Source organism: Telmatherina bonti (genome assembly GCF_933228915.1).
Source record: "Telmatherina bonti genome assembly, chromosome: 11".
NCBI lineage: Eukaryota > Metazoa > Chordata > Actinopteri > Atheriniformes > Telmatherinidae > Telmatherina > Telmatherina bonti.
Window position 1 is genome coordinate 9,628,149 of NC_136629.1, and position 18,738 is coordinate 9,646,886.

Below are 18,738 nucleotides of genomic sequence, written 5' to 3' on the forward strand. Positions count from 1 at the left end.
ACAAAGATGCAATGATAAACTAATGTGATTGGAAGCCATCAAACATTGACCAATAAATGGTGGACACCCGAAAGGAACAAACACAATAGAAGTAACCCATCAATATAGCATGCTAAAATGATGCATGCCTCCTGACATTGTGATGGCATAAAATTACATGAAAGTGCTATTTGGACAGCTGTAAGCCTCATAGTTCCAGTGCTGTGGAGCTATGCTGCAGCTTAGAGTAAGTGTGGTCCCAGTGGTAAATCTACCTTTTGCATTTCTTCTGCCAATTTTCCATTCCTTAACACTAGACAACCCATAGTTTTCTAATTCCTGTTACCATGTACAAAGGGCTGCTACAAAGCTGTGTGGTTTCAAATGAACAACTCAACAACAAACACATTGTAAAGGGGGCCAGTACCTTCCAGATTAACGTTTTACAGCCACAGCATGAAGTCCATCAAGTCCAACACAGTTTTTCTGTTCTGAAGGCAACAGTCCATCTTAAATGCTGAATCCTTCAACACGCTCCATCTTCTTCTTCTCAAGTTTCTAAGTTGGAAATAACAGTCATCAGAAGGTCACACAGACAAAGAACAACAGTCTCCTCAAGAATGCAAAACATTAGGTGTTAATGTGTTCTCGTTCAGCCTGCGGAAGACACTCAGGTTTTCAAGTACTTTCCAACAATACCTTGAAGAGAAAGTGCATAAAGTTTAAGTGTTTCTAAAATCTGATTTTAGCTGAAGCTGACAAGGTTTGAGATGGCATATAACTACCCCAACAAGACGCACTTACTTCACCAAGAAACAGTCAGTGTTTGTGTCAGGGTAATCATGCTGATGAGATGATTAAACAGGTGGAAAGGGAATCCTGGATTGCAATCTGTTGAATGAAACTATGCTTTACATTTTTGCATTGTGGGCATTGTCACAACCAAGACAACCCCAAAGAGAAGCACTTGTGAAGAAAAGAATCAACAGTGGTTCCTTTGAGGTGGTCTGAGAGTGTTTTAAGACAAAACATGATCAATCAGCTTTCAATCTGTTTACTTCATGAAGATTTGGAACAGACAAGGACACAGTTCTGTGTAACTTTTAACTGGGCACTGTTAAAATATTATTCAATTCAAGATAGAACCTGGATTCAATCCAACTTTCAGATCAACAAGAGTCTGAATCCATAATGGATCCTGAAAGGATGTCTTTCCACTGTGAGGAAAATGTGCAGGTTTTTCTCAAGTCAGGACAGAAAGACACCCCAACTTTCAAGCACTTTCCAACAATTCCTTCAAAGAAAGTGCATAAAGTTGAAGTATATCTCATACTGAAATTTCCAAAGACATATATGACTGAAGAAGACAAATGTCCAGAGGACATATAACTACCCCAACAAGAAGCACTTACTGCAGCGAGAAACAAAGTCAGTGTTTGTGTCGGGGTAATTATTCTGACCAGATATATAAAGCGTGAAAGTGAATCCTGGACTGCAATCTGTTGAATATAACCTATGCTTTAGTTTCAATTTTACTTTGCATAGTGGACATTGTCACAACCAAGACAACCCCAAAGAGAAGCACTTGTGAAGAAAAGAATCAACAGTGGTTCCTTTGAGGTGATCTGAGAGTGATTTAAGACTAATCATGATCAATCACACTAATATCGTACTAATCATACTAATATGATTTATTTTAATACACAATTTAGAAATTGTATTGCTGCTGTTGCTAAGCAACACCAAGTAAGTTTCAAGTTCTATACTGACATCATCTGAATGGGTGGGGCTGATTTCTTGCTTTGATGCTCTGTAACATCATTATGACACCTTTTATCCATATACAAGAGGCAAGTTTCCATCTGCAGATCCTGACTACGAAGTGATGGACGACATCCACAATGACTACCTCCTGCATTATTTTCCAGCTGATTTCCAGGATAACGGTAAGTGTATCTCTGCCAAGTACTTCCGTGACTGGAGCGTCAGACTGGAACGGAAATTGTATTTTTATTGCTAGTGTAAATGCATAAATATGGCACCAGGATGAACCAGAACAAGAAGTGACATCACATACGTTTATGACATTTGAATTGTGCTCCAAATATTACATACAGAAGATCAGACATTGACATATCAAAGAGTGCTATGAGATTATCACAGAATTATTCTCCAAATATCCCACACTGAAATGGAAGTGCAAAAGCTTACAGCACCTGGTATTCCCAGGCGGTCTCCCATTCAAGTACCGAGCAGGCGCAACTCGGCTAGGCTTCTGAGATCAGACGAGATCGGGTGTTTTCAGGGTGTTGCAGCTGTAAGCGTCAGACTGGAACGGAAATTGTATTTTGATTGCTACTGTAAAGGCATAAATATGGCACCAGGATGAACCACAACACGAAGCGACACCACACACGTTTATGACATTTGAATTGTGCTCCAAAAATTACATGCAAAGATCAAACAGTGACATATCAAAGAGTGCTATGAGATTATAACAGAATTATTCTCCAAATATCCCACACTGAAATGGACGTGCAAAAGCTTACAGCACCTGGTGTTCCCAGGTGGTCTCCCATTCAAGTACTGACCAGGCCCAACTCTGCTTTGCTTCCGAGATCAGACGAGATCAGGCGTTTTCAGGGTGGTGTGGCCGTAAGCGTCAGACTGGAACGGAAATTGTATTTTTATTGCTAGAGTAAAGACATAACTATGGCACCACAACAAGAAGTGACATCACACACTTTTATGACATTTGAATTGTGTTCCAAATATTACATGCAAAGATCAAACAGTGACATATCAAAGAGTACTATGACGTCATAATGGAGTTATTCTCCAAATGTACCACAATGAAATGGAAGTGCAAAAGCTTACAGCACCTGGCATTCCCAGGCGGTCTCCCATTCAAGTACTGACCAGGCCCAACTCCTCTTTGCTTCCAAGATCAGACGTTTTCAGGGTGGTGTGGCCGTAAGCGTCAGACTGGAATGGAAATTGTATTTTTATTGCTAGTGTAAAGGAATAAATATGGCAAAAGGATGAACCACAACACGAAGCGACATCAGACAAGTTTATGACATTTGAATTGTGCTCCCAATATTACAAACAAAGATGAAACAGTGACATATCAAAGAGTGCTATGAGATTATAACAGAATTATTCTCCAAATATCCCACACTGAAATGGACGTGCAAAAGCTTACAGCACCTGGTGTTCCCAGGCGGTCTCCCATTCAAATACCGAGCAGGCGCAACTCTGCTAGGCTTCTGAGATCAGACGGGATCGGGCGTTTTCAGGGTGGTGTAGCTGTAAGCGTCAGACTGGAACGGAAATTGTATTTTTATTGCTACTGTAAAGGCATAAATATGGCACCAGGATGAACCACAACACGAAGCGACATCAGACAAGTTTATGACATTTGAATTGTGCTCCCAATATTACAAACAAAGATGAAACAGTGACATATCAAAGAGTGCTATGAGATTATAACGGAATTAATCTCCAAATATCCCACACTGATATGGAAGTTCAAAAGCTTACAGCACCTGGTATTCCCAGGCATAAAATGAATCAACTGTTCATTCTGAGTGTTTGAAAGGTCAGCAAGACTACGCCAACAATAAGCACTTACTGTCTTCCAAATATCAAGTCAGTGCCTGTGTTAAGGTCATTTTGCAGACCAAATCCTGAAAAACACCATTTGGATCAAAAGCTCACAAGAGAGATAGAAGCACTTATGGACACTATTCAGCATCAGTGTGTCTGTTTGAGGGATTCTCCATGTAATATCTTCATCAGCTAGCGTTGGTAGAGTTTGTCTTTTTCAACCGTCCCAACAGGAAGCACTTCCTGATTTAAAAAAAAAACAGTTAATGCTCGTGTTGGGCCCATAGCAAGGACCGTTCATCAGACCTCTTTCTTCCATGAAGTCCAGAGCTGCTCTTCTTCCATGTTGTTTCTCACATGCATTTTTCTGATGAGGCTGGTCAAATTTTTATCCTGAATGCTTCCACAAACTCCACCTATTTCTTCCACAAGTTTCTACGATGGGGGTATTGCCCATCAGACGGTCCATCAAGGAACAATGCTGTCATGAAGAATGCAAAACATTAGGTGTTGGTGTTTGGTCAATTAGCTTTCAGTGTGTTTACTTCATTAAGATTTGGAACAGACAAGGACACAGTTCTGTGAAACTTTTAACTGGGCACTGTTAAAATATTATTCAATTCAAGATAAAACCTGGATTCAATCCTACTTTCAGATCAACAAGAGTCTGAATCCATAATGGATCCTGAAAGGATTTCTTTCCATGTGAGGAAAATGTGCAGTTTTTCTCAAGTCAGGACAGAAAGACAACCCAACTTTCAAGCACTTTCCAACAATTCCTTCAAAGAAAGTGCATAAAGTTGAAGTATATCTCATACTGAAATTTCCAAAGACATATATGACTGAAGAAGACAAATGTCCAGAGGACATATAACTACCCCAACAAGAAGCACTTACTGCAGCGAGAAACAAAGTCAGTGTTTGTGTCGGGGTAATTATTCTGACCAGATATATAAAGCGTGAAAGTGAATCCTGGACTGCAATCTGTTGAATATAACCTATGCTTTAGTTTCAATTTTACTTTGCATAGTGGACATTGTCACAACCAAGACAACCCCAAAGAGAAGCACTTGTGAAGAAAAGAATCAACAGTGGTTCCTTTGAGGTGATCTGAGAGTGATTTAAGACTAATCATGATCAATCACACTAATATCGTACTAATCATACTAATATGATTTATTTTAATACACAATTTAGAAATTGTATTGCTGCTGTTGCTAAGCAACACCAAGTAAGTTTCAAGTTCTATACTGACATCATCTGAATGGGTGGGGCTGATTTCTTGCTTTGATGCTCTGTAACATCATTATGACACCTTTTATCCATATACAAGAGGCAAGTTTCCATCTGCAGATCCTGACTACGAAGTGATGGACGACATCCACAATGACTACCTCCTGCATTATTTTCCAGCTGATTTCCAGGATAACGGTAAGTGTATCTCTGCCAAGTACTTCTGTGACTGGAGCGTCAGACTGGAACGGAAATTGTATTTTTATTGCTAGTGTAAATGCATAAATATGGCACCAGGATGAACCAGAACAAGAAGTGACATCACATACGTTTATGACATTTGAATTGTGCTCCAAATATTACATACAGAAGATCAGACATTGACATGTCAAAGAGTGCTATGAGATTATCACAGAATTATTCTCCAAATATCCCACACTGATATGGAAGTTCAAAAGCTTACAGCACCTGGTATTCCCAGGCATAAAATGAATCAACTGTTCATTCTGAGTGTTTGAAAGGTCAGCAAGACTACGCCAACAATAAGCACTTACTGTCTTCCAAATATCAAGTCAGTGCCTGTGTTAAGGTCATTTTGCAGACCAAATCCTGAAAAACACCATTTGGATCAAAAGCTCACAAGAGAGATAGAAGCACTTATGGACACTATTCAGCATCAGTGTGTCTGTTTGAGGGATTCTCCATGTAATATCTTCATCAGCTAGCGTTGGTAGAGTTTGTCTTTTTCAACCGTCCCAACAGGAAGCACTTCCTGATTTTAAAAAAAAACAGTTAATGCTCGTGTTGGGCCCATAGCAAGGACCGTTCATCAGACCTCTTTCTTCCATGAAGTCCAGAGCTGCTCTTCTTCCATGTTGTTTCTCACATGCATTTTTCTGATGAGGCTGGTCAAATTTTTATCCTGAATGCTTCCACAAACTCCACCTATTTCTTCCACAAGTTTCTACGATGGGGGTATTGCCCATCAGACGGTCCATCAAGGAACAATGCTGTCATGAAGAATGCAAAACATTAGGTGTTGGTGTTTGGTCAATTAGCTTTCAGTGTGTTTACTTCATTAAGATTTGGAACAGACAAGGACACAGTTCTGTGAAACTTTTAACTGGGCACTGTTAAAATATTATTCAATTCAAGATAAAACCTGGATTCAATCCTACTTTCAGATCAACAAGAGTCTGAATCCATAATGGATCCTGAAAGGATTTCTTTCCATGTGAGGAAAATGTGCAGTTTTTCTCAAGTCAGGACAGAAAGACAACCCAACTTTCAAGCACTTTCCAACAATTCCTTCAAAGAAAGTGCATAAAGTTGAAGTATATCTCATACTGAAATTTCCAAAGACATATATGACTGAAGAAGACAAATGTCCAGAGGACATATAACTACCCCAACAAGAAGCACTTACTGCAGCGAGAAACAAAGTCAGTGTTTGTGTCGGGGTAATTATTCTGACCAGATATATAAAGCGTGAAAGTGAATCCTGGACTGCAATCTGTTGAATATAACCTATGCTTTAGTTTCAATTTTACTTTGCATAGTGGACATTGTCACAACCAAGACAACCCCAAAGAGAAGCACTTGTGAAGAAAAGAATCAACAGTGGTTCCTTTGAGGTGATCTGAGAGTGATTTAAGACTAATCATGATCAATCACACTAATATCGTACTAATCATACTAATATGATTTATTTTAATACACAATTTAGAAATTGTATTGCTGCTGTTGCTAAGCAACACCAAGTAAGTTTCAAGTTCTATACTGACATCATCTGAATGGGTGGGGCTGATTTCTTGCTTTGATGCTCTGTAACATCATTATGACACCTTTTATCCATATACAAGAGGCAAGTTTCCATCTGCAGATCCTGACTACGAAGTGATGGACGACATCCACAATGACTACCTCCTGCATTATTTTCCAGCTGATTTCCAGGATAACGGTAAGTGTATCTCTGCCAAGTACTTCCGTGACTGGAGCGTCAGACTGGAACGGAAATTGTATTTTTATTGCTAGTGTAAATGCATAAATATGGCACCAGGATGAACCAGAACAAGAAGTGACATCACATACGTTTATGACATTTGAATTGTGCTCCAAATATTACATACAGAAGATCAGACATTGACATATCAAAGAGTGCTATGAGATTATCACAGAATTATTCTCCAAATATCCCACACTGAAATGGAAGTGCAAAAGCTTACAGCACCTGGTATTCCCAGGCGGTCTCCCATTCAAGTAAGACGAGATCGGGTGTTTTCAGGGTGTTGCAGCTGTAAGCGTCAGACTGGAACGGAAATTGTATTTTGATTGCTACTGTAAAGGCATAAATATGGCACCAGGATGAACCACAACACGAAGCGACACCACACACGTTTATGACATTTGAATTGTGCTCCAAAAATTACATGCAAAGATCAAACAGTGACATATCAAAGAGTGCTATGAGATTATAACAGAATTATTCTCCAAATATCCCACACTGAAATGGACGTGCAAAAGCTTACAGCACCTGGTGTTCCCAGGTGGTCTCCCATTCAAGTACTGACCAGGCCCAACTCCTCTTTGCTTCCGAGATCAGGCGTTTTCAGGGTGGTGTGGCCGTAAGCGTCAGACTGGAACGGAAATTGTATTTTTATTGCTAGAGTAAAGACATAACTATGGCACCACAACAAGAAGTGACATCACACACTTTTATGACATTTGAATTGTGTTCCAAATATTACATGCAAAGATCAAACAGTGACATATCAAAGAGTACTATGACGTCATAATGGAGTTATTCTACAAATGTACCACAATGAAATGGAAGTGCAAAAGCTTACAGCACCTGGCATTCCCAGGCGGTTTCCCATTCAAGTACTGACCAGGCCCAACTCCTCTTTGCTTCCAAGATCAGACGTTTTCAGGGTGGTGTGGCCGTAAGCGTCAGACTGGAATGGAAATTGTATTTTTATTGCTAGTGTAAAGGAATAAATATGGCAAAAGGATGAACCACAACACGAAGCGACATCAGACAAGTTTATGACATTTGAATTGTGCTCCCAATATTACAAACAAAGATGAAACAGTGACATATCAAAGAGTGCTATGAGATTATAACAGAATTATTCTCCAAATATCCCACACTGAAATGGACGTGCAAAAGCTTACAGCACCTGGTGTTCCCAGGCGGTCTCCCATTCAAATACCGAGCAGGCGCAACTCTGCTAGGCTTCTGAGATCAGACGGGATCGGGCGTTTTCAGGGTGGTGTAGCTGTAAGCGTCAGACTGGAACGGAAATTGTATTTTTATTGCTACTGTAAAGGCATAAATATGGCACCAGGATGAACCACAACACGAAGCGACATCAGACAAGTTTATGACATTTGAATTGTGCTCCCAATATTACAAACAAAGATGAAACAGTGACATATCAAAGAGTGCTATGAGATTATAACGGAATTAATCTCCAAATATCCCACACTGATATGGAAGTTCAAAAGCTTACAGCACCTGGTATTCCCAGGCATAAAATGAATCAACTGTTCATTCTGAGTGTTTGAAAGGTCAGCAAGACTACGCCAACAATAAGCACTTACTGTCTTCCAAATATCAAGTCAGTGCCTGTGTTAAGGTCATTTTGCAGACCAAATCCTGAAAAACACCATTTGGATCAAAAGCTCACAAGAGAGATAGAAGCACTTATGGACACTATTCAGCATCAGTGTGTCTGTTTGAGGGATTCTCCATGTAATATCTTCATCAGCTAGCGTTGGTAGAGTTTGTCTTTTTCAACCGTCCCAACAGGAAGCACTTCCTGATTTAAAAAAAAAACAGTTAATGCTCGTGTTGGGCCCATAGCAAGGACCGTTCATCAGACCTCTTTCTTCCATGAAGTCCAGAGCTGCTCTTCTTCCATGTTGTTTCTCACATGCATTTTTCTGATGAGGCTGGTCAAATTTTTATCCTGAATGCTTCCACAAACTCCACCTATTTCTTCCACAAGTTTCTACGATGGGGGTATTGCCCATCAGACGGTCCATCAAGGAACAATGCTGTCATGAAGAATGCAAAACATTAGGTGTTGGTGTTTGGTCAATTAGCTTTCAGTGTGTTTACTTCATTAAGATTTGGAACAGACAAGGACACAGTTCTGTGAAACTTTTAACTGGGCACTGTTAAAATATTATTCAATTCAAGATAAAACCTGGATTCAATCCTACTTTCAGATCAACAAGAGTCTGAATCCATAATGGATCCTGAAAGGATTTCTTTCCATGTGAGGAAAATGTGCAGTTTTTCTCAAGTCAGGACAGAAAGACAACCCAACTTTCAAGCACTTTCCAACAATTCCTTCAAAGAAAGTGCATAAAGTTGAAGTATATCTCATACTGAAATTTCCAAAGACATATATGACTGAAGAAGACAAATGTCCAGAGGACATATAACTACCCCAACAAGAAGCACTTACTGCAGCGAGAAACAAAGTCAGTGTTTGTGTCGGGGTAATTATTCTGACCAGATATATAAAGCGTGAAAGTGAATCCTGGACTGCAATCTGTTGAATATAACCTATGCTTTAGTTTCAATTTTACTTTGCATAGTGGACATTGTCACAACCAAGACAACCCCAAAGAGAAGCACTTGTGAAGAAAAGAATCAACAGTGGTTCCTTTGAGGTGATCTGAGAGTGATTTAAGACTAATCATGATCAATCACACTAATATCGTACTAATCATACTAATATGATTTATTTTAATACACAATTTAGAAATTGTATTGCTGCTGTTGCTAAGCAACACCAAGTAAGTTTCAAGTTCTATACTGACATCATCTGAATGGGTGGGGCTGATTTCTTGCTTTGATGCTCTGTAACATCATTATGACACCTTTTATCCATATACAAGAGGCAAGTTTCCATCTGCAGATCCTGACTACGAAGTGATGGACGACATCCACAATGACTACCTCCTGCATTATTTTCCAGCTGATTTCCAGGATAACGGTAAGTGTATCTCTGCCAAGTACTTCCGTGACTGGAGCGTCAGACTGGAACGGAAATTGTATTTTTATTGCTAGTGTAAATGCATAAATATGGCACCAGGATGAACCAGAACAAGAAGTGACATCACATACGTTTATGACATTTGAATTGTGCTCCAAATATTACATACAGAAGATCAGACATTGACATATCAAAGAGTGCTATGAGATTATCACAGAATTATTCTCCAAATATCCCACACTGAAATGGAAGTGCAAAAGCTTACAGCACCTGGTATTCCCAGGCGGTCTCCCATTCAAGTACCGAGCAGGCGCAACTCGGCTAGGCTTCTGAGATCAGACGAGATCGGGTGTTTTCAGGGTGTTGCAGCTGTAAGCGTCAGACTGGAACGGAAATTGTATTTTGATTGCTACTGTAAAGGCATAAATATGGCACCAGGATGAACCACAACACGAAGCGACACCACACACGTTTATGACATTTGAATTGTGCTCCAAAAATTACATGCAAAGATCAAACAGTGACATATCAAAGAGTGCTATGAGATTATAACAGAATTATTCTCCAAATATCCCACACTGAAATGGACGTGCAAAAGCTTACAGCACCTGGTGTTCCCAGGTGGTCTCCCATTCAAGTACTGACCAGGCCCAACTCCTCTTTGCTTCCGAGATCAGGCGTTTTCAGGGTGGTGTGGCCGTAAGCGTCAGACTGGAACGGAAATTGTATTTTTATTGCTAGAGTAAAGACATAACTATGGCACCACAACAAGAAGTGACATCACACACTTTTATGACATTTGAATTGTGTTCCAAATATTACATGCAAAGATCAAACAGTGACATATCAAAGAGTACTATGACGTCATAATGGAGTTATTCTACAAATGTACCACAATGAAATGGAAGTGCAAAAGCTTACAGCACCTGGCATTCCCAGGCGGTTTCCCATTCAAGTACTGACCAGGCCCAACTCCTCTTTGCTTCCAAGATCAGACGTTTTCAGGGTGGTGTGGCCGTAAGCGTCAGACTGGAATGGAAATTGTATTTTTATTGCTAGTGTAAAGGAATAAATATGGCAAAAGGATGAACCACAACACGAAGCGACATCAGACAAGTTTATGACATTTGAATTGTGCTCCCAATATTACAAACAAAGATGAAACAGTGACATATCAAAGAGTGCTATGAGATTATAACAGAATTATTCTCCAAATATCCCACACTGAAATGGACGTGCAAAAGCTTACAGCACCTGGTGTTCCCAGGCGGTCTCCCATTCAAATACCGAGCAGGCGCAACTCTGCTAGGCTTCTGAGATCAGACGGGATCGGGCGTTTTCAGGGTGGTGTAGCTGTAAGCGTCAGACTGGAACGGAAATTGTATTTTTATTGCTACTGTAAAGGCATAAATATGGCACCAGGATGAACCACAACACGAAGCGACATCAGACAAGTTTATGACATTTGAATTGTGCTCCCAATATTACAAACAAAGATGAAACAGTGACATATCAAAGAGTGCTATGAGATTATAACGGAATTAATCTCCAAATATCCCACACTGATATGGAAGTTCAAAAGCTTACAGCACCTGGTATTCCCAGGCATAAAATGAATCAACTGTTCATTCTGAGTGTTTGAAAGGTCAGCAAGACTACGCCAACAATAAGCACTTACTGTCTTCCAAATATCAAGTCAGTGCCTGTGTTAAGGTCATTTTGCAGACCAAATCCTGAAAAACACCATTTGGATCAAAAGCTCACAAGAGAGATAGAAGCACTTATGGACACTATTCAGCATCAGTGTGTCTGTTTGAGGGATTCTCCATGTAATATCTTCATCAGCTAGCGTTGGTAGAGTTTGTCTTTTTCAACCGTCCCAACAGGAAGCACTTCCTGATTTAAAAAAAAAACAGTTAATGCTCGTGTTGGGCCCATAGCAAGGACCGTTCATCAGACCTCTTTCTTCCATGAAGTCCAGAGCTGCTCTTCTTCCATGTTGTTTCTCACATGCATTTTTCTGATGAGGCTGGTCAAATTTTTATCCTGAATGCTTCCACAAACTCCACCTATTTCTTCCACAAGTTTCTACGATGGGGGTATTGCCCATCAGACGGTCCATCAAGGAACAATGCTGTCATGAAGAATGCAAAACATTAGGTGTTGGTGTTTGGTCAATTAGCTTTCAGTGTGTTTACTTCATTAAGATTTGGAACAGACAAGGACACAGTTCTGTGAAACTTTTAACTGGGCACTGTTAAAATATTATTCAATTCAAGATAAAACCTGGATTCAATCCTACTTTCAGATCAACAAGAGTCTGAATCCATAATGGATCCTGAAAGGATTTCTTTCCATGTGAGGAAAATGTGCAGTTTTTCTCAAGTCAGGACAGAAAGACAACCCAACTTTCAAGCACTTTCCAACAATTCCTTCAAAGAAAGTGCATAAAGTTGAAGTATATCTCATACTGAAATTTCCAAAGACATATATGACTGAAGAAGACAAATGTCCAGAGGACATATAACTACCCCAACAAGAAGCACTTACTGCAGCGAGAAACAAAGTCAGTGTTTGTGTCGGGGTAATTATTCTGACCAGATATATAAAGCGTGAAAGTGAATCCTGGACTGCAATCTGTTGAATATAACCTATGCTTTAGTTTCAATTTTACTTTGCATAGTGGACATTGTCACAACCAAGACAACCCCAAAGAGAAGCACTTGTGAAGAAAAGAATCAACAGTGGTTCCTTTGAGGTGATCTGAGAGTGATTTAAGACTAATCATGATCAATCACACTAATATCGTACTAATCATACTAATATGATTTATTTTAATACACAATTTAGAAATTGTATTGCTGCTGTTGCTAAGCAACACCAAGTAAGTTTCAAGTTCTATACTGACATCATCTGAATGGGTGGGGCTGATTTCTTGCTTTGATGCTCTGTAACATCATTATGACACCTTTTATCCATATACAAGAGGCAAGTTTCCATCTGCAGATCCTGACTACGAAGTGATGGACGACATCCACAATGACTACCTCCTGCATTATTTTCCAGCTGATTTCCAGGATAACGGTAAGTGTATCTCTGCCAAGTACTTCCGTGACTGGAGCGTCAGACTGGAACGGAAATTGTATTTTTATTGCTAGTGTAAATGCATAAATATGGCACCAGGATGAACCAGAACAAGAAGTGACATCACATACGTTTATGACATTTGAATTGTGCTCCAAATATTACATACAGAAGATCAGACATTGACATATCAAAGAGTGCTATGAGATTATCACAGAATTATTCTCCAAATATCCCACACTGAAATGGAAGTGCAAAAGCTTACAGCACCTGGTATTCCCAGGCGGTCTCCCATTCAAGTACCGAGCAGGCGCAACTCGGCTAGGCTTCTGAGATCAGACGAGATCGGGTGTTTTCAGGGTGTTGCAGCTGTAAGCGTCAGACTGGAACGGAAATTGTATTTTGATTGCTACTGTAAAGGCATAAATATGGCACCAGGATGAACCACAACACGAAGCGACACCACACACGTTTATGACATTTGAATTGTGCTCCAAAAATTACATGCAAAGATCAAACAGTGACATATCAAAGAGTGCTATGAGATTATAACAGAATTATTCTCCAAATAGCCCACACTGAAATGGACGTGCAAAAGCTTACAGCACCTGGTGTTCCCAGGTGGTCTCCCATTCAAGTACTGACCAGGCCCAACTCTGCTTTGCTTCCGAGATCAGACGAGATCAGGCGTTTTCAGGGTGGTGTGGCCGTAAGCGTCAGACTGGAACGGAAATTGTATTTTTATTGCTAGAGTAAAGACATAACTATGGCACCACAACAAGAAGTGACATCACACACTTTTATGACATTTGAATTGTGTTCCAAATATTACATGCAAAGATCAAACAGTGACATATCAAAGAGTACTATGACGTCATAATGGAGTTATTCTCCAAATGTACCACAATGAAATGGAAGTGCAAAAGCTTACAGCACCTGGCATTCCCAGGCGGTTTCCCATTCAAGTACTGACCAGGCCCAACTCCTCTTTGCTTCCAAGATCAGACGTTTTCAGGGTGGTGTGGCCGTAAGCGTCAGACTGGAATGGAAATTGTATTTTTATTGCTAGTGTAAAGGAATAAATATGGCAAAAGGATGAACCACAACACGAAGCGACATCAGACAAGTTTATGACATTTGAATTGTGCTCCCAATATTACAAACAAAGATGAAACAGTGACATATCAAAGAGTGCTATGAGATTATAACAGAATTATTCTCCAAATATCCCACACTGAAATGGACGTGCAAAAGCTTACAGCACCTGGTGTTCCCAGGCGGTCTCCCATTCAAATACCGAGCAGGCGCAACTCTGCTAGGCTTCTGAGATCAGACGGGATCGGGCGTTTTCAGGGTGGTGTAGCTGTAAGCGTCAGACTGGAACGGAAATTGTATTTTTATTGCTACTGTAAAGGCATAAATATGGCACCAGGATGAACCACAACACGAAGCGACATCAGACAAGTTTATGACATTTGAATTGTGCTCCCAATATTACAAACAAAGATGAAACAGTGACATATCAAAGAGTGCTATGAGATTATAACGGAATTAATCTCCAAATATCCCACACTGATATGGAAGTTCAAAAGCTTACAGCACCTGGTATTCCCAGGCATAAAATGAATCAACTGTTCATTCTGAGTGTTTGAAAGGTCAGCAAGACTACGCCAACAATAAGCACTTACTGTCTTCCAAATATCAAGTCAGTGCCTGTGTTAAGGTCATTTTGCAGACCAAATCCTGAAAAACACCATTTGGATCAAAAGCTCACAAGAGAGATAGAAGCACTTATGGACACTATTCAGCATCAGTGTGTCTGTTTGAGGGATTCTCCATGTAATATCTTCATCAGCTAGCGTTGGTAGAGTTTGTCTTTTTCAACCGTCCCAACAGGAAGCACTTCCTGATTTAAAAAAAAACAGTTAATGCTCGTGTTGGGCCCATAGCAAGGACCGTTCATCAGACCTCTTTCTTCCATGAAGTCCAGAGCTGCTCTTCTTCCATGTTGTTTCTCACATGCATTTTTCTGATGAGGCTGGTCAAATTTTTATCCTGAATGCTTCCACAAACTCCACCTATTTCTTCCACAAGTTTCTACGATGGGGGTATTGCCCATCAGACGGTCCATCAAGGAACAATGCTGTCATGAAGAATGCAAAACATTAGGTGTTGGTGTTTGGTCAATTAGCTTTCAGTGTGTTTACTTCATTAAGATTTGGAACAGACAAGGACACAGTTCTGTGAAACTTTTAACTGGGCACTGTTAAAATATTATTCAATTCAAGATAAAACCTGGATTCAATCCTACTTTCAGATCAACAAGAGTCTGAATCCATAATGGATCCTGAAAGGATTTCTTTCCATGTGAGGAAAATGTGCAGTTTTTCTCAAGTCAGGACAGAAAGACAACCCAACTTTCAAGCACTTTCCAACAATTCCTTCAAAGAAAGTGCATAAAGTTGAAGTATATCTCATACTGAAATTTCCAAAGACATATATGACTGAAGAAGACAAATGTCCAGAGGACATATAACTACCCCAACAAGAAGCACTTACTGCAGCGAGAAACAAAGTCAGTGTTTGTGTCGGGGTAATTATTCTGACCAGATATATAAAGCGTGAAAGTGAATCCTGGACTGCAATCTGTTGAATATAACCTATGCTTTAGTTTCAATTTTACTTTGCATAGTGGACATTGTCACAACCAAGACAACCCCAAAGAGAAGCACTTGTGAAGAAAAGAATCAACAGTGGTTCCTTTGAGGTGATCTGAGAGTGATTTAAGACTAATCATGATCAATCACACTAATATCGTACTAATCATACTAATATGATTTATTTTAATACACAATTTAGAAATTGTATTGCTGCTGTTGCTAAGCAACACCAAGTAAGTTTCAAGTTCTATACTGACATCATCTGAATGGGTGGGGCTGATTTCTTGCTTTGATGCTCTGTAACATCATTATGACACCTTTTATCCATATACAAGAGGCAAGTTTCCATCTGCAGATCCTGACTACGAAGTGATGGACGACATCCACAATGACTACCTCCTGCATTATTTTCCAGCTGATTTCCAGGATAACGGTAAGTGTATCTCTGCCAAGTACTTCCGTGACTGGAGCGTCAGACTGGAACGGAAATTGTATTTTTATTGCTAGTGTAAATGCATAAATATGGCACCAGGATGAACCAGAACAAGAAGTGACATCACATACGTTTATGACATTTGAATTGTGCTCCAAATATTACATACAGAAGATCAGACATTGACATATCAAAGAGTGCTATGAGATTATCACAGAATTATTCTCCAAATATCCCACACTGAAATGGAAGTGCAAAAGCTTACAGCACCTGGTATTCCCAGGCGGTCTCCCATTCAAGTACCGAGCAGGCGCAACTCGGCTAGGCTTCTGAGATCAGACGAGATCGGGTGTTTTCAGGGTGTTGCAGCTGTAAGCGTCAGACTGGAACGGAAATTGTATTTTGATTGCTACTGTAAAGGCATAAATATGGCACCAGGATGAACCACAACACGAAGCGACACCACACACGTTTATGACATTTGAATTGTGCTCCAAAAATTACATGCAAAGATCAAACAGTGACATATCAAAGAGTGCTATGAGATTATAACAGAATTATTCTCCAAATATCCCACACTGAAATGGACGTGCAAAAGCTTACAGCACCTGGTGTTCCCAGGTGGTCTCCCATTCAAGTACTGACCAGGCCCAACTCTGCTTTGCTTCCGAGATCAGACGAGATCAGGCGTTTTCAGGGTGGTGTGGCCGTAAGCGTCAGACTGGAACGGAAATTGTATTTTTATTGCTAGAGTAAAGACATAACTATGGCACCACAACAAGAAGTGACATCACACACTTTTATGACATTTGAATTGTGTTCCAAATATTACATGCAAAGATCAAACAGTGACATATCAAAGAGTACTATGACGTCATAATGGAGTTATTCTCCAAATGTACCACAATGAAATGGAAGTGCAAAAGCTTACAGCACCTGGCATTCCCAGGCGGTCTCCCATTCAAGTACTGACCAGGCCCAACTCCTCTTTGCTTCCAAGATCAGACGTTTTCAGGGTGGTGTGGCCGTAAGCGTCAGACTGGAATGGAAATTGTATTTTTATTGCTAGTGTAAAGGAATAAATATGGCAAAAGGATGAACCACAACACGAAGCGACATCAGACAAGTTTATGACATTTGAATTGTGCTCCCAATATTACAAACAAAGATGAAACAGTGACATATCAAAGAGTGCTATGAGATTATAACAGAATTATTCTCCAAATATCCCACACTGAAATGGACGTGCAAAAGCTTACAGCACCTGGTGTTCCCAGGCGGTCTCCCATTCAAATACCGAGCAGGCGCAACTCTGCTAGGCTTCTGAGATCAGACGGGATCGGGCGTTTTCAGGGTGGTGTAGCTGTAAGCGTCAGACTGGAACGGAAATTGTATTTTTATTGCTACTGTAAAGGCATAAATATGGCACCAGGATGAACCACAACACGAAGCGACATCAGACAAGTTTATGACATTTGAATTGTGCTCCCAATATTACAAACAAAGATGAAACAGTGACATATCAAAGAGTGCTATGAGATTATAACGGAATTAATCTCCAAATATCCCACACTGATATGGAAGTTCAAAAGCTTACAGCACCTGGTATTCCCAGGCATAAAATGAATCAACTGTTCATTCTGAGTGTTTGAAAGGTCAGCAAGACTACGCCAACAATAAGCACTTACTGTCTTCCAAATATCAAGTCAGTGCCTGTGTTAAGGTCATTTTGCAGACCAAATCCTGAAAAACACCATTTGGATCAAAAGCTCACAAGAGAGATAGAAGCACTTATGGACACTATTCAGCATCAGTGTGTCTGTTTGAGGGATTCTCCATGTAATATCTTCATCAGCTAGCGTTGGTAGAGTTTGTCTTTTTCAACCGTCCCAACAGGAAGCACTTCCTGATTTAAAAAAAAACAGTTAATGCTCGTGTTGGGCCCATAGCAAGGACCGTTCATCAGACCTCTTTCTTCCATGAAGTCCAGAGCTGCTCTTCTTCCATGTTGTTTCTCACATGCATTTTTCTGATGAGGCTGGTCAAATTTTTATCCTGAATGCTTCCACAAACTCCACCTATTTCTTCCACAAGTTTCTACGATGGGGGTATTGCCCATCAGACGGTCCATCAAGGAACAATGCTGTCATGAAGAATGCAAAACATTAGGTGTTGGTGTTTGGTCAATTAGCTTTCAGTGTGTTTACTTCATTAAGATTTGGAACAGACAAGGACACAGTTCTGTGAAACTTTTAACTGGGCACTGTTAAAATATTATTCAATTCAAGATAAAACCTGGATTCAATCCTACTTTCAGATCAACAAGAGTCTGAATCCATAATGGATCCTGAAAGGATTTCTTTCCATGTGAGGAAAATGTGCAGTTTTTCTCAAGTCAGGACAGAAAGACAACCCAACTTTCAAGCACTTTCCAACAATTCCTTCAAAGAAAGTGCATAAAGTTGAAGTATATCTCATACTGAAATTTCCAAAGACATATATGACTGAAGAAGACAAATGTCCAGAGGACATATAACTACCCCAACAAGAAGCACTTACTGCAGCGAGAAACAAAGTCAGTGTTTGTGTCGGGGTAATTATTCTGACCAGATATATAAAGCGTGAAAGTGAATCCTGGACTGCAATCTGTTGAATATAACCTATGCTTTAGTTTCAATTTTACTTTGCATAGTGGACATTGTCACAACCAAGACAACCCCAAAGAGAAGCA